Genomic DNA, 25,831 nt, shown 5'->3' with positions numbered 1-25,831 from the left:
ATTCTGTCAGAGCAAAGCCACTGGGCAGCAAAGCCACTGTTCATGCTACCCCTGATGCTAATCTCCTCAAACAATGTGGGGAGGAGGTCCCTCTCCCTTCCCTCATGCACACACCTGACCATGCATGGAGAGGAGTGCACACTGTGCCTCTTTAAAAGCTGTCAGAGCTGTCACTGCAGTCTGTTTCTAGGGAGTCTGTTTGAATCAGCCAGAATTCCTCCTTAGGGTCCTGCAGCATCAACTTCTCTCTGCACCCTCTCTTGCTGCCTAATCCTGTACCATTGAAGTCAGTGAGAGCTAGCAAAGAGGAGCAGCTAACAGGGAAGGTTTGCAAGGGAGTTCTCCAGGTGAAGGAGGAGTGATCAGGTGATCCTTGGGGTAAGTTTGTTGTCTGTAGTGTGTGTGTGTGTGTGTTTGTGTTTGTGGTGTGCTTGCTGATTCACTGAAATATACCGTGTGGTTTGTTTGTTTAGGAGACTGTGTGCTGAGCCTAGCAGCCTGCTAGGCAAGGCTGAGAGCTTCTTAACAAGGCTTTGATCCCTCAGCTTTTTAGCACCTATCAACCCTTAACCAGGGGGCCAAAAATACCCCCGATAAAAAGAACAACAAAGGAATGAACTTCAAGAGTAAAAATATAATGCAGGTGAAAGTCCAGCAACAGAGTGGGGGTTGTCTAATTTATTGCACCCAATGCAGCATGCATTATTACCTGCCCTATGGGCAGCTGGTATATGTGTGCATTTGGAGCAAGGAGCTCCTGGCCCTCAGAGACTGTGTATGGGCTTTGGAGACCAGAGTGGCTGAACTGGAGGAGCTAAGGGAGACAGAAAGGTACATAAATGAGACTTTCTGGGACACAGTAGAATGGTCCTATCCCTGGTCTGACAGACTCTGTGCTGTTGAGAAGGATGAAAGTCTCAGGGAAGGACAACATTCAACTGGAGCAGAGGGAAGTGATCCTGTAGTTGGGACCGTCCTTCCAGATGATGTTGTGGTATCCTCTCACACTAAAGATACTTCATTGAGGGTGGAAACTCCAGTTATTTGGAAGAGACAAGCATTAGTAATGGGTGATTCGATCATTAGAAACATAGCTGGGTTTGCGATGGCCGGGAGAACCGCCTGGTGACTTGCCTGTCTGGTGCAAAGGTTGTGGATCTCTTGAAACATCTAGGTAGACATATATGTAGTGCTGGGGAGGAGCCGGTGGTCATGGTACAAGTAGGTACGAATGACATAGAAAAGGATAGGAAAGAGGTTCTGGAGGCCAAATTTAGGCTGCTAGGTAAGAGATTGAAGTCCAGGACCTCCATGGTGGCATTCTCTGAAATGCTTCCTGTTCCACGCACATGGCTAGTTAGATAAGCAGTTAGATGAGACAATGGCATGTTTGTGTGCGTGTGTTGGGGGGGTGTTAGATTTATTAGGAACTGGGGAAACTTTTGGGAAAGGGGGAGCCTATACAGGAAGGATGAGCTCCACTTAAACCAAAATGGAACCAGATTGTTGCTGGCACTTAAAATTAAAAAGACTGTAGAGCAGCTTTTAAACTAAGGGTTGGGAGAAAGCCTACAGGTGTGGAGAAGCATGTAGTTCGGACAGACAGTTCCTGTAGGGGAGGCTCTATTAATGGAGATTCTCTATGTCCTAGTAAGGAGGAGAGAATGGAAGATGATAAAATACAGGTAGGATCTGATGAGAAACAGTCAAATGAAAAAAAGTGCAATTCAATTACATCATCTTATGGCAGACAGCTAAAAAGTGCTTAAATATAAATGCTAGAAGCCTAAATAATAAGATGGGTGAACTAGAGTGGCTCATATTAAATGAAGACATCGATATAATAGGCATCACAGAAAACTGGTGGAATAAGGCTAATCAACGGGACACAGTAATACCAGGGTACAAAATATATCGGAAGGACCAAACAGGTCATGCTGGGGAGGAGTGGCACTTTATGTAAAAGAAAGCATAGAATTAACAAAGATTTAAAAATCTTAAATGAACCAAACTATATCACAGAATCTCTTTGGACGATAATTCCATGCTCTAATAATAAGAATATAGCAGTAGAGATATATTACTGACCAAAAACACTCAGGGAGAATAGAGAGGCTATTAAATTAAAACAGTAATAATGGGCGATTTCAAATATCCCCTTATTGTCTGGGTACATGTCACCTCAGGACAGGATGCAGAGATAAAGTTTCTTGACAGCTTAAAAGACTCAAAAAGTAATAGCAAAAAAAAATGTAAGGACATCTGAAGCAGGAAGCCTGCTAAACAACCAGTGGGGCCACCGGATGATTGAGATGCTAAAGAAGCATGCAAGGATGATAAGACCATTGCGGAGAAACTAAATGAATTCTTTGCATCAGTCTTTTTGGCTAAGGATGTGAGGGAGATTCCCAAACCTGAGCCGCTCTTTTTAGGTGACAAATCTGAGGAACTCTGACAGGTTGAGGTGTCAACAGAGGAAGTTTTGGAATAAATTGATAAACTAAACAGTAATAAGTCACCAGGACCAGATGGTATTCACCCAAGATTTCTGAAGGAATTTAAATGTGAAATTGCAGAACTACAAACTGTAGTCTGTAACCTATCATTTAAATCAGCTTCTGTACCAGATGACTGGAGGATAGCTAATGTGACGCCAATTTTTTAAAAAGGGCTCCAGAGGTGATTTTGGTAATTACAGGCTGGTAACCCTGACTTCAGTACCAGGTAAACTGGTTGTAACTATAGTAAAGAACAAAATTGTCAGACGCATAGATGAACATAAATTGTTGAGGAAGCATCAACATGGTTTTTGTAAAGAGAAATTGTGCCTCACCAATCTTGTAGAATTCTTTGAGGGGGTCAACAAGCATGTGTACAAGGGGGATCCAGTGGATATAGTGTGCTTAGATTTTCAGAAAGCCTTTGACAAGGTCCCTCACTAAAGGCTCTTAAACAAAGTAAGCTGTCATGGGATAAGAAGGAATGTCCTCTAATGGTTTGGTAACTGGTGACAAGATAGGAAACAAAGGGTAAGAATAAATTGTCAGTTTTCAGAATGGAGAGAGGTAAATAGTGGTGTCCCCCAGTGGTCTGTACTGGAACCAGTCCAATTCAATATATTCATAAATGATTTGGAAAAAGGGGTAAACATTAAGGTGGCAAAATTTGCAGATGATACAAACTTCTCAAGATAGTTAAGTCCCAGGCAGACTGTGAAGAGCAACAAAAGGATTTCTCAAAACTGAGTTTCTTAGCCACAAAAAGGCAGATGAAATTCAATGTTGATAAATGCAAAGTAATGCACACCGGAAAATATAATCTCAATTATACATATAAAATGATGGGGTCTAAGTTAGCTTTTACCACTCAGGAAAGAGATCTTGGAGTCATTGTGGACAGTTCTCTGAAAACATCCAGTCAATGTGCAGCGGTAGTCAAAAAAGCAAATAGAATGTTGGAAATCATTAGGAAAGGTAGAGATAAGACAGAAATATTAAATTGCCTCTTTATAAATCCATCGTATGTCTACATCTTGAATACTGAATGCAGATGTGGTTGCCCTGTTTCAAAAAAGAAATATTGGAATTGGAAAATGTTCAGAAAAGGGCAACAAAAACGATTATGGGTATGGAACAGCTGCCATATGAGGAGAGATTACTTGGAAAAGAGATGACTAAGGGGGGATATGATAGAAGTCTATAAAATCATGACTGGGGTGGAGAAAATAAATAAGGAAGTGTTATTTAATCCTTCTCATAACACAAAAACTAGGGGTCACCAAATGAAATGAATAAACAGCAGGTTTAAAACTAAGAAGAGGAAGTTATTTTCCCACACTGCACAGTCAACCTGTGGAACTCCTGGCCAGAGGATGTTGTGAAGGCCAAAACTATAAGTGGATTCAAAAAAGAACTAGATAAATTCATGGAAGTAGGTCCATCACTGGCTATTAGCCAGGATTGACAGGGATGGTGTTCCTAGCTTCTGTTTGCCAGAAGCTGGGAATGGGTGTGTCATAACCTAGTCCCAGATTTGGACCTTGGCGTCCAAAATATGGGGGTTAGCATGAAAACCTCCAAGCTTAGTTACCAGCTTGGACCTGGTAAAGCTGCCACCACCCAAAAAATTAGAGTGTTTTGGGGCACTCTGGTCCCCCCAAAAACCTTCCCTGGGGACCCCAAGACCCAAATCCCTTGAGTCTCACAACAAAGGGAAATAAACCATTTCCCTTCCCCCCTCCAGGTGTTTCCTCCCTGGGTTCCTGGAGAGATACACAGAAGCAAGCTCCGTGAATCTAAACAGAGGGATTCCACCCTCTCTATTTTCAGTCCTGGAAACAGAAGCACTTCCCTCTTCACCCAGAGGGTATGCAAAGTCAGGCTAGTAAATCTAACACACACAGATTTCCCCCTGACTTCTTCCTCCCACCAATTCCTTGGTGAGCACAGACTCAATTCCCTGGAGTTCCCCACTAAAGAAAAAACTCCAACAGGTCTTAAAAGAAAGCTTTATGTAAAAAGAAAGAAAAATACATAAAAATGGTCTCTCTGTATTAAGGTGACAAATACAGGGTCAATTGCTTAAAAGAAATATGAATAAACAGCCTTATTCAAAAGAATACAATTCAAAACATTCCAGCAACTATACCATGTAAATACAAAAGAAAAAAAACAATAACCCCTATTGTTTTATGATCTCTGTACTCACAACTTGGAAACAGAAGATTAGAAAGCAGGAAACAGAAATCCTCTCATAGCCGAGAGAGAGACAGGCAGAAGACAAAGAACTCAGACACAAACTTCCCTCCACCCAGATTTGAAAAAGTCTTGTTTCCTGATTGGTCCTCTGGTCAGGTGTTTCAGGTTACTTCTTTCCAGGTGAAAGAGACATTAACCCTTAGCTATCTGTTTATGACAGGGTGTTAGGGAATGGATCACTTGATGATTACCTGTTCTGTTCATTCCCTCTGGGGCACCTGTCATTGGCTATGGTTAGAAGACAGGATACTGGGCTAGACGGACTTTTGGTCTGTCCCAGTCTGGCCTTTCATAGATTCTTATGAGAGCAGTATCCTTGATTTCAATGCCTGCAGGATCAAGCCCACAATACAGGCTGTATCTTTCTTGATAGCTGACATAGAAACTGTGCATCACTACCCACTACTTTTGATCATGTTCAATGATCTTCATCAATAAGAAAGATCTCGTTCCAACTATTTCCACACTTCCCTTCTTCCCTTCACCTCCAAACACATCAGACAAGCTATTTTCCTCCATTATCTCAAGTTCTCCTCCAGCTCCTTCCTGGATCACCTCTAATATGACTTCTGTCCTCTACACTCGATTAAAACTACTCTCACCCAGGTTTGAAATAACCTCTTCCTTCTGACCAGATCTCAAGACCTGTAAGCCATATTCATCCTCCTAGATCCTCCTAGACTGTTTATCACTCCCTCCTGCTTGATATCGTATCCTCCCATGGCTTTTGTGACACGTTCTCCCCTGGTTCTCCTCTTATTTCTGTGGTCACTTCTTCAGCATCTCCTTTGGCACCCCAGGGAAATCCACAGGAGGAAAAATGTTAGGGCTTTCTGCTCCCTTTCTGTGCTTATGCCACAGAGACAACAGGGTCAGGCCAGAGAATCTGGCCCAACACTGGGAGAGGTATGTTGGGAGAATAATGTCATTGAGCTATAGCACTTATTGCTGATGGTCAGTAAATGTATACAGTTGAAATAGGGACAGTAGAGGCACGTCACTAACCTATACGGATATTTTAAATCAGGATTTGCTGAAGCAATTTGATGTTCAAGTTCTTTATTCTGTTTAAATGGATATGGCCTATTTGTCAGCAGAGTTCCTGTCTTTTACGTGAAAAAAACCCCTGCTGTAAGCATTTCATAATTGGAATGTTTCATTTCAAAACATGTTTATTTTGATGGATTAATTTTTACACTTGGGTGGTTCACCAGTAAAAAAAGAAACTGCAAATTGGTCTCTGAGGTTGCCACTCTTCTGTGTTATATAAAATGTTTCTCCACAGTAATTAATACCAAGGGGCTGTGATCAGTGTTTGTACTATTACTACTGGGTTGTGTTATTGGATTATCACTATGATACACAGTGACCCTCAAGGAGGCCAGAGCCACAATTTAAATTGATGATTAGTGAATTGTATTTTGGCCATTAGAGGACACATGGAGGAATATGTTGTGGGTTTTAAACCATTGCCATGGTAGGAAACTGTGGGAGGCTCTGCCACAGTGGTTGTGGCTGGAGGCATTCAGACAGCACAGGATCCTGGCAGGCAGATTATATCTGGGGGAAATAGGAAAAACACATGAAAAAGTAGTAATTGGTAAACCCTTTAGAAAGATACATCCTATGCTTTTCTCTGCAACAGCCCTCATGGGTGTGGGGCTGGGCTAGCACAGATGGTGACACTATTTCTGTCACTTGCTTCTTCAGTAAAATACATGGCATGAGTTAAGTTTCACCTTGTATAAATGCCTTATTAAACAGCAAACAAGGGACTTCTGATCAGGCCTTTGCTGCCAAAATGGCTGGTGATCTCATGTTATGTATTGTGGACTGGTAATTATTAAGAATTAAACTGAGACCATCAACCTCACTTTCCTTGTGACCAAGAGTACAGTTTGAATGCAACTATACAGAGGTGACGGACTAGAGAAGTAGTAATGCATAGTTCTAATAGGTAAACCTGTATTCTGTTCCTTTCTTTGATCTTCACCAATCTCCTAGGAAGCTATGGGTTCCATTCCTAGCTCCGCCAATCACTTGCTGTGTGATTTTTGGTAAATAAATATCATTCATATTTTGCAAAACATTCAGTGCACACACACAAATCAGATATTTACTCTTATGGTATGTCGACACTGCAATTAAAAATCCACAGGTGGCCTGTGACAGCTGACTGAGGCTAGTGGGGCAGGGACTAAGGTGCTGTTTAATTGTAGCATAGACATTTGGCTCAGGCTGCAGCCCAAGCTCTGGGACCCTCCCGCCTCACAGAGTCCTGGAGCCCAGGCTCCAGCCTCAGCCTCAACATCTATGCTGCAATTAAACTGCCTTTAGCGTAAGCTCTGTGAGCTCAAGTCAGCTGGTATGAGCCACTGAGGGTTTTTAACTGCAGTGTAGACATACCCTTGCACATACTTACCATATTTATATGCAAAATCCCCATTAGCTTGACACATACATCAATCAGGAATGTGGAAAACTGCACACATCAGTACCCAGATGTTTGAAAATCAGGTGTGTAATTTCTGTGCTCTTTCTCCATCTGTAAATCATGACCCACTTCTCAAAAGGGTTTTGAAAACTGTGGATGAAAGGTACAATAATAGGTATAAAGTATTAATGCATTAACTTTTCTACAAATTCAAAATTTGCTGCTGTGATCTGAAAGAGGGCGGGACTGGTTGAGGGGGAGACAGCATCTGGCAGCCTGCTGGAGTGCTCCTACCAGCGGGGGGCTGGTGAATGCTGCAGGGGGGCAGAGAGTGGGACAGTGGGCCTCTGGACAGGTTTGTGGGGGTGGGATGAACTGGGCTGTGATGGGGTGGTGGGTGCTGGGAAATAGGGGTTTGTGGGGATGCTGAAGCACCCATAGGTTTTAGGCTGTCTGGCCCTGCTGCTTAGCCCCATGCAGCGGGGTCCGGATCCAGGTCCCAACTGCCCAACTCCGCATGGCGGGGTGCAGAGTCCAATCCCACACGACAGGGTCTGGCTACCTGGTCCCACGCTGTGGGGTGTGGGGTTCGGCTGCCTGACCCTGTGCTGCAGGGTGCGGGGTTCGGCTGCCCGGCCCTGTGCTGCAGGGTGCAGGGTTTTGCTGCCTGGCCCCATTCCCAGGGCTCTCCTCCTGGCCACACTCTGTGGAGGGGTCTCTGGGTGGAAGGGGCTGGACATAGGGGACTGTGAGGGGTTTGGGGGGCGCTGTGTTTCTCGACCTGCAGCCCATGTAACACATTGTGGGCCGCATATATGACCCAAAATGATAAATTGGTTGAGAACCACTGCTTTAGAGCTACACAGAGCTCTTCTTTTTCTAACATGGTGTTGCGCTGTGTTTGGGCCCGTCTAGATTTGCAGTTAAGCTGTTTTCGACATCAGTTCAGCCACACCTATTGTGGAGACCCATTGACAGCAACAGGAACATTTCCTAATGTAAACTAAGCCCCAAACTGGAGTATTTATTCAATGATCAGGTTAATAATTTAATCCATCAGCAACTGTTTCTCATGTGTGCATATAGGAGAAAAGAGGCCTATGCAATTAATGGGTAATGACATAGGAAAGATGGAGCTCATAAGGGCTAAGTTTATCAACCCCTGGGTCGGGACCCAAAACTGGGTCACCAGAATGTTTCAGAGAGTTATGTGGCAGTTCCTGTGGCTCTGTCCCACAGGGCTGGCTGGGCTCACCTCTCTGCTCCAGGCATTGTGACCTCTGGGGTCCCAGCACCGCTCAGGTTTGGCCTAGCCAACATGATGAGAGATACTCCAACTCCATGAGCCAGATCACCACTCCACTCACACAAATTTGGTCCACTCAGGGGAGTGAGGCTGCAACCCCAGAGGTTGCAACACCCAGAGCCGAGAGCCAAACCCAACCAGCCCCACAGCACAAGAGCTGCAGAAGCCACAATTGTAGGGTGAGTGCTGGCAAGTTCCCAGCCCCTCCAGGGGGCAGGATCCAACTGAAACCACCCCAAAGCCTCCATCCCCAGGCTATTTACTGGATTGTGACAGGCCATAAACATTTGCAAATGGGTCCTGAGCCAAAAAAGGTTGAGAGCCACTGATATAGAATCATAGGATTGGAAGGGACCTTGAGACATCATCCAGTCCAATCCCCTACACTAATGGCAGGAGGAAGTATTATCTAGACCATCCCTGACAGGTGTTCGTCTAACTTGCTCTTAAAAATCTCCAGTGATGGATATTCCAAAACCTCCCTAAGCAATTTATTCCAGTGTTTAACCACAATGACCCTTAGGAAGTTTTCCCTAATGTCCAACTGAAACTGCCCTTGCTGTAATTTAAGCTCCTTGCTTCTTGTCCTATCCTCAGAGATTAAGGAGAACATTTTTCTCTTCTCCTTGTAGCAACCCAGTTTTTTCAATCTTCTCTCATAGGTCATGCTTTCTAGACCTTTAATTTTTTTTGTTGGTTTTCTCTGGACTTTCTCTAATTTGTCCACATCTTTCTTGAAATGTGGTGCCCAGAACTGGGCACAATACTCCAATTGAGGCCTAAGCAGTGTGGAGTAGGGTGGAAGAATTACTTCTCATGTCTTGCTTACAACACTCCTGTTAATACATCTGTCACTGTGTCTCCGTGGGTCACAACTGAAAATACCAGATTCAGGACAAACTGCTGAGAAATAGAGCAGACCACACCCCAAAACTGGTGGTTATTCTTCCATAAAATATACCAAACCAACAACGAAAGTAAACTGTCTCATCATCACTGATGGTATAAACTGCTGGCTTGCTAAATCTTTGGCTGCTTCCAAAAGATTGGAAGGTCCTCAGTCCTTTGGGTAGAATGCTCCCATTACTATAAATCCATAGTCCAGAGATCAGAGCAGAAAAGAGGCAATATGGAGATTTTTCCAGGGCCATTTATTCTTTCTTCCATAAGATGGGTCTGCTGTCAGTACAGTCAGTGGAAAAGTGCAGGCACAACATGCAGTCCAGTGTTGCATGAGCTGAACACATGCCCTTGCATGCTCCGATGAGTGTGGCTGTGGGTGGCCATGCTGCGGACGGCCAATATAAACACTGTCTTGCCGTCTGCCAGTGGATTACCCTGACGGGCTGCCTGTGGCCTGCGGGCCGCAAGTTGCCCACCACTGATTCAAGCTGTATTTCCGTAGTTTATTTATGAGAAGGTCATGTGAGACATTATCAAAAGCCTTACTAAAGTCAAGATACACCACATCTACCACTTCCCTGTAGCCAGAAGGCTTGTTACCCTGTCAACAAAAGGTATTAGGTGATTTGACATGATTTGTTTTTGACAAATCCATGCTGACTGTTACTTACCCCTTATTATCTTCTTTTTTTTTTCTCAAACTGATTGCTTAATTATTTGCTCCATTATTTTTCCAGGTCCTGAAGTTAAGCTGATTGGTCTGTAATTCCCCGGGTTGCCCTTATTTCCCTTTTTATAGATGGGCACTCCTGTTTCCATCTTAACCTCGATTGAAATGTGTAGATTTTTAATAAATAAGGCAACACCTCCTCCCTTTTTTCCCTGCCTGTCCTTCTTGAGCAGGTTGTACCCTTCTATATCAATATTCTAGTCATGCATATTAGCCCACCAAATCTGTGATGCCAGTTACTTCAAAGTTGTGTTTATTAACAAAAATTTCAAGTCCCTTTTGCTTATTCCCCGTACTTTTCACATTAGTATACAGACATCTAAGATACTGATTTGATTTCCGCCCTATGTTCTCTCTTGTCTCTCCCTTATCTCTCCTATAACAATCCCTGCTCCTCACAGATTTCAACCCTTCTTCCAAGTCTCCATGTTTCAAACTTATCTGAGGGATTTTGTCACTTGCCCGCATTGAACCTAGTTTAAAGCCCTGCTTGCTAGGTTAGCCAGTCTGTATCCAAATATGCTCTTCACCTTCCTTGATAGGTGCACTCCATCTCTGTTTAGCAGTACTTCCCGGAACAGCATCCTGTGGTCAAGGAAGCCAGAGTGCTCCTGACAACACCATCCGCAGCCAGATGTGCTTCTCCAGGATGCATCTGTCTCTGCCTGAGCCCCTAACCTTGCCTGGAAAGATCGAAGAGAACACTAGCTGAGCTCCCCACTCCTTCACCCTTACTTGCAGAGCCCTGTAGTCACTTCTGATCTGCTCAGGGTCATACCACACAGTATCATTAGTGCCCATATGAACAACTAGCATGAGGTAGTAGTCAGAGGCCTGGATAATCCTTGAAAATCCCTCTGTAACATCTTGGATTCAGGCCCTGGCAGTCAGCATACTTCCCCGGATGCCATGGCCAGAGTGACAGATAGGTTCCTCTGTCCCCCTGAGAAGAGAGTCACCAACCAACTATACCCTACGTTTCCTCCTGGGAGTGGTGACTGCCATCCTCCCAGCCTTGGGGGTACTTGACTTCTCCTCTAGTGGCCAATACATATATAATACAATTGTGACTTTAAGTACAGCTCCTGAGCAAGAGGCAATACCACCCCAGTAGTAGCCTAGGGAGGCACTGTGATTCAAACATATCTCTGAATTACAATTGCTTTCCAGCTTCCCTCCTCCTCTGCAGGGGTATAACTTGTTGCTTGCTTATACAACAGGAAATTATACAACCCATCCACATCCAATCAGCTGTGCTGGCCAGCAGGAAGGTGGTAGCAGAACCAGTGCTCTGCATACTTCCCACTTGCTCCTTGGTAGGGGTGTAATCAAGCACCCAGCCCATGTTCTTATTCACGCTGGACACAAAGTCCAGGGAGCTGGCATACAGGTGTAAGGGGAGTTTTCACCTTTTCCTTTTATGGGTATGTATGCCATGTCCCAATCTAGCCCATTGTTCTCATGTGTATTTTTCATATTTGATCAAACATTTTGGTTTCCTACATACACATTATAATCTGGGTAGGTCTTGGTAACAAATGCAAAGTTGAGTGTCTTGTCCAAGGTCAGATCGCAGATCTGGAAGTTGGCTTTGTTTATGAATAAACTGGCACTCATGACTATTGATTCCCATTATTCAGTCCCTTCCTGTGATAGTTGTTTGTGGTGATCAGCCATAAGTGCTTGTTCCTGGTATCTTGCCTGCCCATAGATCTTTTTTATACTAAGCTTTTTTCCTTCTAGCTAAGATTGTAGGTTGAAGGTTTCAAGGAAATTAGTTCCTGAGTGAAATTATTCTCCAGAAAAGTTTGAGTTTGATAAAAGATTGAGTAATCTTGGGAATAGTAAAAGCAGCAAAGAAACCTGTGGCACCTTATAGACTAACAGACATTTTGGAGCATGAGCTTTCGTGGGTGAATACCCACTTCGTTAGATGCAAGGGAATAGTGTTGGTATGATAGTTCCCATAGGGTGTAATTAGTGCAGTTGTAAAGCTGGGTGATGGGTGTAAGAGATGGATTTTCCTTTGATGGAGGTTGAGATTGAGAATTTCAACAGGAACTTTCAGGAAGTACTAGATTATGAAGGGAGAGTATTAGACTGACAATACAGCAATGTAGAACAATTCTCGCTCATCTGGAAAAAGCCCTTTATTTTGGTATTTCATCTTGCTGAAAAGAAAAATCAGGTTTGGTTCACCTCTTACACCTTAAACTGCCTTTCTACTTTGTTATACAGCAGTGGCTGATTCCCTAGATCTGGCCCAAAGACAGCTGTCTAGTTTCCCTGCAAATGGTACATAAAAGCAGTATATAAAGGCAAGAACTTTAAAATGCCCATTCTCCAAAAGGGTTGGTGATGATCTCCCCTTCTTACTGGTTTATTTAATCTTTTTGTGAAGGGAATGAGGAATTCCTATGATGTTTTTAATTGCCAAGAAAATATCATTGTCATGTTCTGGGGTGCAATCTAGATCTCTGACAGGTTGTGTCACCACTTTCCCTATAACCCTGAATGCCTTAAAAGCTCTTCAGCTGTGGCTTACAGCCTCAACACAGATAGGCACTGAGTTTGTGTGTGATAGAATTGCTGGTTCAGAGTAGCTTGACTCTGGCAGCCTGCTTGTTACACCCCAGCCATGCTCTGGTACACACTAGCCTTCGATACACTTGGCAAGATGACCCCAACACCCCTCCCCACTCCCAAATTTTCCCCAAACCATGTGCTCTGCAATGTCCAGCCCTCTCCTGGACTGCACAGGGAATAATAAGGTTTGTTTGCTCCTCTAAAGAGAAAAACTGTGCAGTTTATCACATGACCTGTATGTGGTCAGGTGTTGTCTGTGTGTGTGTGTGTTCTCCCTGTGTGCTGTCCCTGCTCTGCGCAGACAGCTGGCACAGCAGACCTCAAGCAAACCGCCCAATGATCACAAGTTCCGTTAAGGTACGAAGACACACAGCTAGGTTTATTGTCAATGAAGCACGGTACTGGTATCCCACAGACTCTACCAGACCACTAATACATGTATGCCCATAATGATGAACCAACTCAGTGAATGGCGGGACATTCCATTCCTCCCTAGACTAAACAGAAACTCTCCCTTTGAGGCTCCATTTTATACATCAGTACAAACAAGTTACGTACTGCTGCTCTGATGTAGTTAGTTAACACCCTATGATGTAACTGGTTATCACCCATCACCTTGTACATCTCTACCCATCACACTTTCATTCTTATCTTTAGAATGGGTCAGCATGTTACCTAAGCATGTTATCTTTAGGGAATGTGTTGGTATCAAGGTGTTCCGGTACCATCCTTCTGGAATGTGTTTGCATGAGTGCTCTGTACCTAGCACCTCTTAGACATGTGTGTTTTTGTAATATCAGTCCTGTTCTTGCAGATTGTGAGCAGGGCCTGCCTCTAGCTCACAGCCTGATTTTGATTTATATCAGCAAAGTTTTGACAGCTACTTTAGCCCAGGCCTCAGGCCTCATACCAGGTCTCTAATACAAGGGCTTGTGTCTCAGGCTCTGTCCCCACTACAGTTACCTATAACTTCATTTCAAATAGAGCACTGGGTTGGTTCAGATTAAAAGTAAAACAAGTTTTTAAAGAAAATGAGATATGATTTTAAATGAGTTGAAGTATAAAGGGTAGAAGTAGAAATAGTTAAAAGCAAATAAAAGTGAAAAATGCATTCTAGTGGCTAAAATTAACACAACAAACTACAGCCTTTGTTCAAGGTAGTTTCCTTACAAAAATACTTTCCTGCAAGATGTCTGCCTACTCCTATGATCTGGATCTCCCACAATGTCCAAAGTACTCCATTCTTTTGTCTTCTTAGGTGAAAAATCACTTAAGGTTCTTTGCCCCCCTCTTTAATAGTCCAGTGAACCTCTGAAATGGATTTTGGAGAAGATTACCCCCCAAATTAAAGTTTATTCAAGCTTGAGGAAGGAGACATGGAATCTGCTGGGGAAGGCAGTACCATGCTGGTTTCTTCCCCTGCTAGTGTTTGCTCAAATGCAAACTGATATGTTTCCCGCAATCTCCTCCCTCTGCCATGATGCTGAGTGGTTGGCTTGGTGGTTCTATTTACCTTTTATCTAAATTGCATACCCCCTGTTTCTTAATGTGCCTTGTAAATACCTTCAAAGTGGCAGAACCACATTCCTTTAACTGTGGTGGAGTAACTTCAGCCATGCCTGGCAGACACACTTTAAGAACATAATTCCCAACAGATTTGTAATTTTGAATTTGTCCTCCAAACATACCCTACACAGTAATATTAATGATCAGTATGTTATTAGCTTTCTATTACTATCTTACAGGACACCTTTTAGATACAGGTTATGACATTAGTGTGTTGAGATACACTCAACTAGTCAGACCAGCTGAAATTCACTGCCAGATACCAGTAAGCCCCTTTCCCTCTTGCACTGGGATGCTGTTAGAGTCACAGCTGCACATTACAAGATCTCTGGAGTTCTCAGTTTAGTGATGGGCCATGTATGAGAGATCTCATATGTACTGCAGACGCAGTATGTGTCATCAGATCAATGTCACTGTTTAAGAATGTATTCAGCAAACAATTAAATGGGTCAGTGCCCTCCTAGCTTTTCATCTTCGGTTAATTAGTTACATATTGTGCTGTTCTTTGAAGATGTGAATTACTAAATAGTGACTCAGTGTTGTTATCTCTGCATATCTGGCTTCACAACTTGGCTTAGGCTGTAGAAGCTGAAGAGCACTTGAAAATCAAGATAAAATAAAGTCTTGACAAAACTTTTCAGAAGGCTAATTTTACTATATTAGAAGCCCTAGATCAGCAGCTTTCTTCCCAAACGGCATTCTCATTTGATTAGTATTAGTTAGGCACCGTGTACTCACCTTTAGCAGAGTTTGTAAGCAGTTAGTGGCATGGTTGACTATAAACCATTTCATTGCTGGGCGTAGCAAAAGCAGGGGTGGGGAGAATCAACATTCAGATCACTGTGATAGCTGAGGAAAGGATAACTTTTTTCAATATTGTTTTAATTTCACTTAAAATGTTGTGACAATTCGATCAAGATAAAAGCTCTTCTAGGAAGCAGGCTCTCCTTCAATTGTTAAGCATCCTGCGGCACAGCACTTCAAACTCTACTGTGCAGTCTAGCTGACTAACTACTTACTTTCCAGTCAAATGCTCTATTTAGGGGGAAACGCTCTCCCCTGCTCTCAATAGTGCTATTGATATTAAGGTCATTAAAAGCAATTAAGGGCACTTACAGCTCTGTACTGACAGGCTGGCTATGGAGAGCAGTAACAGAACCTTTCATCTGCGGACTTGAATTTAGATCTGGTTGTTAGTGCTGACTTTGTTCCTATCTGATGGATTTTCACAGAATCACATATAAAACGATTTGTTTGTCATTGTCCAGTTCCTGCAGAACAAGTATCTACAACCCAATGACCACCATCATAACTGGCAATGAAAACTGAACTAATGGTTCCACCAACTATCTAGTTGGATTCTCAAGAGTAAGGTTGAAGTCCATTTAAAGGATGGTGTGAGAAAGCACTGAGAAGTGCTGGCTACTTCCTGGATTAAGAAAGGACCTTGTTCTCCAAAGGCTCTCAAATCAGGATCTTTCACAAGAAAGAAAATATATAAAGAGAGTGTAATGTTTTTCTCACTTTCTTCTCTTTCTATGCTTGTTTAAATTTTAGCCATTTAGCTTTATTTGTCAATTAAAATGTAGTATTTGCATAATGATCTATTTAACAAAGGTCATCTAATTAAGATATAACAGTTAAAGTTAGTGATGGGGAAAACTCTGGAGCAGATCTTGGAGATGTGACTCACAGCTAGCCTAGTCCGAATCACACATGTTATTCGGTATTTGACAGCCTCTGCCCATAAATTACAGCTTTCTAATACACTAAATCATGCCACGCACCTGAGACTGTTAAAGAAATGGGTCTGGGCAATTATGCGACAATGTAAAAGGACGTAACACAGATAGTACAAACTCATCGCATAAAATAGCACTAATCCCCTGTTGAAAGATATTAAAGAAACACCGTGCCCTTCAGGCAACATTACTGCTTCTGTGTTATGGAAAAGCAACTTTGATATTATCACAGATTTCTAAGACTGAAGGCATCTTACATGCTAAGGGTTAAATATTGTCCATGGACCAAACCAAAACCAAATGAGTTCCATGGCCTTTGTGCACAGTTGTCCAAGAGCAGAACCAGGTTTGGAAGGATTAGAATTTTTATGGGTAAATGCTGTAAAATCAAGATCCCATGTCTGGTATCCCATCTCAGACTGCAAATGGAAATTGTTTATACTATTTGCTAATTCAAACACTTGGGAACACATGAGTTTTATACACAGAGCTGGCAATTAGTTAGTTGGATAACTGAAAATAAAGTGAGTCTCATTCAAATAGACCATGTGGTCCACTGTTCAATATATCGCCATACAATGGAACACACACACATTCTGGGTGTGGGGTTCTGTCCCATCCAGTGGCACCAAGACCACTTAGAGAGAGAGATAAAATGAGTCAGCTCTTAGGGTGACCAGATATCTTGATTTTATAGGTACAGTCCTGATATTTGGGACTTTTTCGCATATAGGTGCCTATTACCCCCCACACTCTGTCCCGATTTTTCATATTTGCTATCTAGGCACCGTATCTGCTCTACAGGCTTAGCTAACAGGTAGATGGCTTTTAGCTCATGCAGTAGAAGCCCATGCACTAAGCTCCAGAAGCCCCAGATTCAATCCTGCCAGCTGACAACCAGGGTCTGTCAGTGTTACAACACATTTTGTTGATGTTCTGACATACTGTCCTTGTGAAATAAGTGGAAATTTTCAAACCTCATTAAGTCCCTGGTCAGTTTAGCCCATATGCATTGTTTGCTTCTGTGATATTAGTATGGGCTTAATTTTTCAAGGCATACCCTTATGTTCACTGTGTCTTTTAGGATTGGGAGAGGATAATCCTCTCCTCACATATGTTTGCAAAAGATACACTCTGAGCTCTTGCACTTTTTATTGAAGAGTACACTTACTGAAGTATTGGAAAGTGAAAGAATCTGACAGAGAAGTTACTGGGAAAGAATTCATTGCAGTAACTCAGAGCCTTCCCCATCTGTCTTATCTCTGACCATTGGGAATATTTGCTACTGGAGCTCTCAGATGGGCCACATCCCATTGTAGACAATCTCATCATACCATTCCCTCCTTATATGTATCAAGATCAGTCTTGAAACCAGTAGGTTTTTTTCCCCCACTGGTCCCTTTGGAAGGTAGTTCCAGAACTTCACTCCTCCGATGGTTAAAAACCTTTGTCTAATTTAAAGCCTAAACATGTTGATGGACAGTTTATATCTACATGTTCTTGTGCCAATAATGACATTTAACTTAAATAACTACTCTCCCTCGCTGATGTATTTGCAGAAAACAATCCGAGCTTCCTCAGCCTTCATTTTGTTAGGCTAAACAAGCCAAGCTTCTTGAGTCTAGTAAGGCAGGTTTTCCATGCCTCAGATCATCCTAGTAGCCCTTCTCTGCACCAGTTCCTGTTTTTATTCATCTTTCTTAAACATGGGAAACCAGAATTGCACACAGCATTCCAGATGAGGTCTCACCAGGGCCTTGTATCATGGTAATAACATGTCCCCATCTTTTGGAAATATCACTCCTGATGCATCCTAGGATTGCATTAGCCTTTTTTCATGGTTCCATCACATTGGCAGCTCATAGTCATCCTGTGATCAACCAATACACTCAGGTCTTTCTCCTTCTCTGTTGCTTCCAACTGGTAAGTCCCCAGGTTATAGCAAAAATTCTTGCTGTTAGTCCCTAAGTTCATGACCTTGTACTTTGCACTATTAAATTTCATCTCATTTCTATAACTCCAGTTTTCAAGGTCATGCAGCTCTTGTATGCTATTCTGATCCTCCTCTGTATTGTGAATACCTCCTAACTTTGTGTCATCTGCAAATTTTATAGCATGCTCCCACTTTTTGTGCCAAGGTCAATAATGAAAATGTGAAATAAGGTTGGTCCCAAGACCGATCCCTGAGCAGCTCCACTAGTAACTTCTTCCAGTCTGACAGTTCATCTTTCATCTCCCCCTTAACCAGTTCCTTATTCACCTTTCAATTTTCAGATTAATCGCTATCTTCTCCAATTTAACTAATAATTTCCCATCCCCAGCCTCCCCCAGTTATCATCTCAAAAAGATTAGGTGAGTGTGGCATGATCTACCTTCTGTAGCACCATGTTATATTTTATCCCAATTACCATTTACCTCTATGGCCTTGACTACTTTCTCTTTTTCTTTCAAAATTCGTTCCAAAACGTTCCATAGAATTGAGGTTAAACTAACAGGCCTGTAGTTTCCTGGATCACATTTTTCTTTCCTTTCTTAAAAATGGATACTATATTAGCAATTCTCCAGTCATAAGGTACGACCTCCGAGTGTACAGAGTCGTTAAAAATCCTTGCTAGTGGACTTGCAATTTCATGTGCCAGTTCCTTTAATATTCTTGGATGGAGATTATCCAGGCCCCAGATTTGGTCCCATTAACTTGAGTTTGAGTTCCACTTTGGATGTGGTCATTTCTACTTCCACATCCTAATTTTCATTATCTAACCTGCCACTATTCTTAAGATCCTCATTAAAAATGTAGGCATAGTATTCCAATAGGTGTTGGGCCATGCCTAGATTATCTTTAATCTCCACTCCATCCTCAGTGTTTAGTGGTCCCATTTCTTCTTTTCTTGTTTTCTTTTTATTTATATGGCTAAAGAATCTGCTGTAATTCAAACAGGGAAGTCCAATAATATGTATTACACAGGAGGTCAGACTATTGATCGCTTTGGCTTTATAATCTCTTCTGAAGCAATGGTGCTTCCACCACTCCTTTTGGAAGACTCAACACTAGAAAACTCCCTATAAGGAACAATCACACTGTTATGAAATAAATATGAAAATACTTTTTTATTAAAAGCATTTCATGTCCATGAACATTAACTTAAAGCTCTCGAGACTCAGGTATTTCAAACTTCCAACATTCATCAGTCCTTAATTTTTAAAATTAGCCTAAGGGATTTAACAAACATTTAAAAAAAGGAGTTCTTTCTATTGATGTCAGTGTGACTAACTCGCGGTATATAAAGTCAATCACATACATACATGTCTTTACAGGATCAAGGCCTGCTATATTGGTCAGAGAAGGTCACCAATATAAACAGCTGCAAAAATGAACTTGTGTCCGTAGGTGGCAGTATTGGTGAAGGAATAAAGCACCAGACTGCAGGCCTTCAGTATGCTTCCTTCCTTCCTTGAGGATTGTGCTTAGTGTCAAAGTAGGACATTTCAATCAACTAAGTATTTGCACTTTTTATCGTCTGTTACCCTTTGTCTTCTCAAGTATTATTTCTAAATTATTAATACTATTTGTTATAAACCAACAGCATGCTGGGCACTGTACAAAACCATGGACCCTACTCCAAGGAATTTACAGTCAGACAGCATGATCCTAAATAGCTCATGGTATTCATCATTGCTATAGGCTCTGAGGATTAAATGATTAGCCCAAGGTTACATAGCAGGATGGTAGCACATCCAGACATTATCTCAGTTCTAGTCCACTGTTTTAACCACAAAACCAGGCTTTTCTTTTTGGCTGGAACGCAGTAGGAGTTCAGGACCCTCAGCAAATCTCAGGAGGCCCTCACTGACTCACTATTCAGCCTAATATATCAACCATGTACCGAGCAAGCATCTGCAGCTCCCTTTAACTTTGGATTTGGCCCACAGAAATTCAAAGCTGAATTATTCCTTGGCTTGTGCGGGGCTCCTACTGAGTCAATGGGAGTCATACATGCAAACATCCCAGAGTAGTATTTGGGCCTAACGATGTAATCATTTTTTCTTGGTTTTGAATAAGTATAAAATTCCTTGAAAATGTATCTGACTGCAAACTTGCATGTGTTGGAAAGGCAACATCAAACTGTGTGTTGTAATATTTCTGTATAAAACAGTTCATATGCAATGAAGCTACAGACAAGAGAGCTTTCTGCAGAACTTCCAAGAGAAATTTGAATGGTAGATTGGATGCATAATATGGCCAAGGCCCAAACCATCTAGGGCTTTATAGATCAAAACCCCTATCTTAAACTTCACTTTTTGACATTTTCTTGTCCTTAATAAGAATAAAAGACTAGTGTTTCATTGTCTTTGTTTTTCTAGAATTTAGAAAACAAAGTCCTTGAAGCAGTGGAATGGATGATGTTTAATGATAAGCCCAAAGTGAGACAGGCAGTCAGGTTCCTGATAAGAGCCCAAATAGAAAATAAAGTGGATCCAGCCACTCCTCCCCCTAATATAATCTTTAGATATGGTTGGATCAGGTTCAGTATCTAGTGGGAGGAATAGCTCAGTGGTTTGAGCATTGGCTTCTTAAACACAGGCTTCTGAGTTTAATCATTTAGGGATCTGGGGCAAAACTCTGTTTGGGGATTAGTCCTGCTTTGAGCAGCAGGTGGGACTAGATGACCTCCTGAGGTCCCTTCCAACCCTGATACTCTATGGGTCCAGACAGCCCTCAATTTTAGAAAAGTTCGCACTTGTATCCAAATCTAGATCCAGATCCAAACTCTGTGAATGGGGCTCATCTCTATTCACAGCAGAAAATCTACGTGCTCACAATTTTAAAGACCTCACTCCACTCCATCCCCTCTGTATCTCTACTATCACAGGTTTTTTTTTAACCTGATTAGATATTTCTAAGTTCAAAAAGCACAAAAAGATCTTCTCATGCGGCCATGGACAAGAATTCCAATAACAAGTGCTGCAATGGCAATAGGGAAACCAGCCACACATGTATCCTGTGGACTTCCTAAGAATATATGTGGAAGAAGCAGTGTGCCAACAGGTTCTGATGTCCTAGAATGAAAGACAGGCAACTCAGGGGATGTCTAGTGAACTGCCTTGAGAAAATGTCTCTGAGATCATCCACAGAGATCCTTATTTTATGCTAAATGGAGGCAGAGACAAATAAAAGCATCTTGAATACATTAATATTGAAAAGGGGGTGGTTTGGATTTTGCAGAATCGAAACTAGGGCTTGCTCAGCTGTGGGTCTTATTTTACCTGACCCACCAAATCTGGGGACTTGATAACGAGGTTCTGACTTTGAACCATTTAAAAACCAGTATTTTAAGTCTATAGCTTCCAAAGCAACTGGGCCCCAGTTGTTCCAAACAGAATAAAAAGTATGCACCAGGAAAAGATAAGCAGAAAAAGCAGCACATACTGTGTATCTGATCTCTTCCTCCTTCTCAAGGAACCTAATTAGCACAGTGCATAGCAAATCAGGGTCAACTACTGCTCAGATTGCCATTGTCTGGTGACATTTGCACCCAAGTTAGCAGAAGGGACTAAGGGTACGTCTACACTACAGCATAATTTCGAATTAACTAAAACCGGTTTTATAATACCGATATTATAAAGTCGATTTTATGCGTCCACACTAGGGCACATTAATTCGGCGGTGTGCGTCCATGGTCCTAGGCTAGAGTCAATTTCTGGATTGGTGCACTGTGGGTAGCTACTGTAAAAGAATGAGGCCAATAATGTCGATTTGCGTCCACACTAACCCTAAATCGATATAGTAATATCGATTTTAGTGTTACTCCTCTGTTGGGGAGGAGTACAGAAATTGATTTTAAGAGCCCTTAAAATCGATTTAAAGTGCATTGTAGTGTGGACGGGTACAGCGTTAAATCGATTTAACGCTGTTTAAATCAATTTAACTGCGTATTGTGGACCAGGCCTAAGATAAGCATCCATATGTCTTATCTGAACCAAATCTCCAAACCTGTCGAAGTCCACCTCTGCTGTGTCTCAGGACCAAAATACATAGGGCCATGCCCAATCCTGGTGTAAGCAGGTGCAGCCTCTTGGGGTTAAATTCATCACTGGAATAACCAAGTGTAATTATATTGAATGCAATGAGCGAACTTGTCCCACTAGTTTCAGTGGAGTTGTTCCCACTGAATCTGACACTTAAGGCCAATATTAATATGCTGAATTTCTCTAGTGCTTTTCATCTAAACTTTCCAAGCACTTTCCTGACATTAAAAAGTTCAACTTCACATTACTCTGGGAAGTGTTACCTCCATTTTACAGATGAAGTTAAATGACTTGGCCAAGGCCAAGCAACGAGTCAGTGACAGAGCAGGGAGTAGAAACCAGAATTCCTGAATCCCAGGTTGTGTTTTAACTATCAGAATAGGTTCTCTTCTTGTCTAAAAGGTAAAACAAAGCATGGGAGTAGTGCACTCTCCCTATTTAAGGGGATCCAGCTATCCTTATTCTTAGGAAAATATTTTCCACTCAGCATATATTTTCCTTCCAAAAAAGGCCATCTAGCCTCTGTACTTCAGTGGAGTTGGAAGGTGTGTCTTTTTCCTCCCCATTCCTATATGTCCCTATTTATAGCGCTCAAAAGTTATTTCTTATTACCTCTATTACAGTAGCACCTAGAGGACCTGATTAGGGATCAGGACCCTATGGTGCTATGGTACACACCCTGTCCCAGTTGAAAAGCATGATGAAATAAAAGCAGATGGATAAAACAAATCAATGGAGGAGGAGGACAGCGTATACATGAAACAATCCTGATTAGCTTGATAAATAAAGGTGTCAGCACAACTGCTGCCAGAGATCTAATCTATCTGCAGTGAACTATTGTGCTGGTATCTGAGTACTGATGAGCTTTGACACCAAAGTGCACATGCAGGGCCCCCTAAAGTGGAGGAATGTTCGAGTCTAGGGTGTTGGGTCAGCTTATTAAAGATATAAGTGCAGGCTACTAAATTTGGGTTCAGATTTGAAATGATCTCCCCTCCCTTTGTGAAGTTAGAGGCTGTTTAGATCGGGAGTCTTGGTTAGGAGACCATCTTCACATGCAAAAACGTAGAATACTGCCTGGCATGTGAGTGTCCTTGATATATAAGCAAACAAAAGTGAGAAGACCGGTAATTCCAGCGGATCAGTGTGCACTCAATGAACATTATAAATATGTTTTTTAAATGACAAGCTTGAAGAGAAAAAATCCTGTTTTCCCTTGACAGATTTAGCTGGTGTTGTTTGTACTTTAATTTCTCTTGTTCTTATCTGAAAATGCTGTAGTGATTAGTTATAGAAACAAATGCTCTAAATCACAAATCCATAACCAACACTGCAGCTTAAAAAGCCACAAGTAACAAATCAGAATAACAAGACAAACATGACCAACAAAGCACATGAGATTAGGGTTGCCAATTTTGGTTAGACATTTTCCTGGACATTTCATCACATGATGAAAGATTAATTTTTAATTCCTGGAGACTCCAGGGCGATCCTGGAGGGTTAACAATCCCATATGAGATGGATCCTAGCAGTATATTTGAGAAAGAGATAAGAAGCAGGAATTTTAGCAAAGATTGCTGTTTTTGTGGGAATTTTTTTAAAATCAAGAGCTATTAAATTTTCAAAATATTTGGCTAAAACTTCAAACAAACAACAGCCTTTGAAATTTTTGGCTCCAAAAATGTGTAAATAAAAGGCTTAAAACCAACAAAAATGGCAGAAAATCCAAGTGCAGACAGACAGATTGCAAAACTGGAAGTTAGAAAAAGATCTTTGGCAATTTCAAATCAGAAGCATAGGCTAAGTCCCTCCCTCCAACACACAAACACTCCACCCCAAACTGGAAAGTTAAGTATTCTATGGCTAGAAAACACATTGGCTGAGGATTGTGTTTGCTACAGCAGCACTGAGACTATGAAAAGAGGTGTCTAGAAATTGTGAGTATCCTGAGTGTATAAGGACGAAGGTTATTGAGCTGCTTGTTGCTTAACTTGTTTTGATTTTTCCTCCAAATTCAGACCTCGGGACAGCTTATGTGTCTATAAATCCGTAGCTGCCTGAGCTGCTTTCCACAGTGAGTTATTTTTATACAACTTCTTAGATTGTGCAGGACTTGGATTTCTTAGCAGCTCAAAAAGAGGGAGAGGGCACAAATGTTCTGTACTGTCTGTTCCACGAACAGTTTGCGCTTGTTTATTTCTTTGATTCTCTTGTTCTAACAAAACAACCATACTTTTACACTGCAGCCTTAGGCATAACCCATGTGGAGTGAAATCATCTAGTGAAATAGAATGGAAGTTCCGCAGTGTTGTTCAAGAAAGTCACTTCACTGTAGGAGATTTCACTAACCCAGACTCACTTTTCACTGCATTTATTTTAGGGCAGGGTGGATTTCTAGGGAGACATAAACCATTCCCTATGTCTGAGTACATTTATCCCCTTAGGCTGAAGTTGGTGACGTGGAAATAGTGCTCTGTATTGCAAGGAGAGGGACTCTTATTGGATTCCTGAGGAGAGACTCAACTAGTCAATTAAGGAGCATATTGCTGCTTCATCTCCTTGGCCAGATGACAAAGACTGTGACAAGAGCTGGTAGGTGTTAAAGTGACAGAAAAATCAGGCGTTAACCTAGCAGTGCTGCAGCTCTACACAGACATTATGAGGACAATATCCCCTGCAGTCCGAGTGGCTGCTTTGCAGGTGTACATACTGAACATCATGCTATGTTGCAGCACTTTGATTTATTATGTGAACAGCCTGGGGCGGAATTATTAGCTTTGGAGAGTGGAGTCTTCAATTCACAGAACAAGCACAGAGCAGTAGTTTCAGTGCAGGTTCCCCTGCATTGTCCCAGAAATCTTTCTCAGCCTTGACTTTGTTGGCTCAACTCTAGGGGGAAGAGAACGCTTTGATCTCCGCAACTCGTCCAGTCCTTGGTCATCGAACCACAGGAATTGCCTTGCTGGTTCAGACCAGAGCTCCAGCTATGTACTCCAGCTCCCTGTCTCTGACAGTTGGCGGCACATGATGCTTCAAAGGGAAAATAAGAGCTTCACGATAGCCAGATGTGGGATGCTCTGCTTCCCATGGAGGTTTTCCCCCAATCCTTAATAAATAGAGATAATTTAAACTCAGAAATATGATGTTTTATCTCCTGTCCCATTCTCCTTTGTTACCATTAACTGTTAGAACTTTAGATATTCTTGTTCTCCATATAAATGTTTCAGCTGAAATTTCCTTTCAGGGCCAGAGAGACAATGATGCCAGTTGTGATGGTGTTTTTTATGAGGGGGATGTCTGTCCCGTAGACCCTTCCAACTCTTTTCACAAAGGACACTGAACAGCCATCAGTTGGTAATGACTTTCAGTCAGTGCTAAACTTGGCTGCATTTGCTCTGTTGAGCTTTAGGTGAAAGGCTCTGCACTACCAGAAAACAATTTACAGTTGCCACTGTTCCATTTTCACGTAGCATTATCAAGGGAGAGGAACGGTGACCCTCGTGTTTTGGGACTGGGAGATGAAGGTTTAATCCCCTATCTTCTGCAGACTGCCTGTGTGACTTAGGATCAGATCCACAATGGGACTTAGGCACCTGGTTCCCCATTTTAGGCATCACTGCAACCCACAAAATAACCTTTTAGATGTCACCTAATCCTGTAGGTGCCTCAGCTGTTTATAAATGATTAAAGAGTCTTTGGAGGAGAGGGACTGGAACTCCTGCCTTTTAAGTGAATGCCCTAACTACCAGGCCACATTGTCTCACTCTGGTCAATGACGCT

The 25,831-nt window shown here is 42.1% G+C and overlaps 1 protein-coding gene across 4 annotated transcripts in view; it reads left to right on the top strand.

Annotated features, from left to right (window-relative positions):
- The first annotated feature begins 256 nt into the window (after positions 1-256).
- SLCO2B1 (solute carrier organic anion transporter family member 2B1) overlaps positions 257-25,831 on the top strand; it is a 132,236-nt gene continuing 106,661 nt past the window's right edge. The window contains exons 1-2 of one of the 4 annotated variants that reach the window (XM_050934169.1): positions 23,904-23,988; positions 24,496-24,643. The gene's annotated coding sequence lies outside the window, so the exon portion shown is untranslated. Of the gene's footprint in view, positions 379-23,894; positions 23,989-24,066; positions 24,126-24,495; positions 24,644-25,831 lie in introns of those variants that run through there. The other 3 variants (XM_050935041.1, XM_050935548.1, XM_050933531.1) reach the window with 3 other exon arrangements.

The sequence above is a fragment of the Gopherus flavomarginatus genome, chromosome 1 (assembly GCF_025201925.1).
Source record: "Gopherus flavomarginatus isolate rGopFla2 chromosome 1, rGopFla2.mat.asm, whole genome shotgun sequence".
NCBI lineage: Eukaryota > Metazoa > Chordata > Testudines > Testudinidae > Gopherus > Gopherus flavomarginatus.
This window is presented reverse-complemented; position numbering and strand designations above follow the sequence as displayed.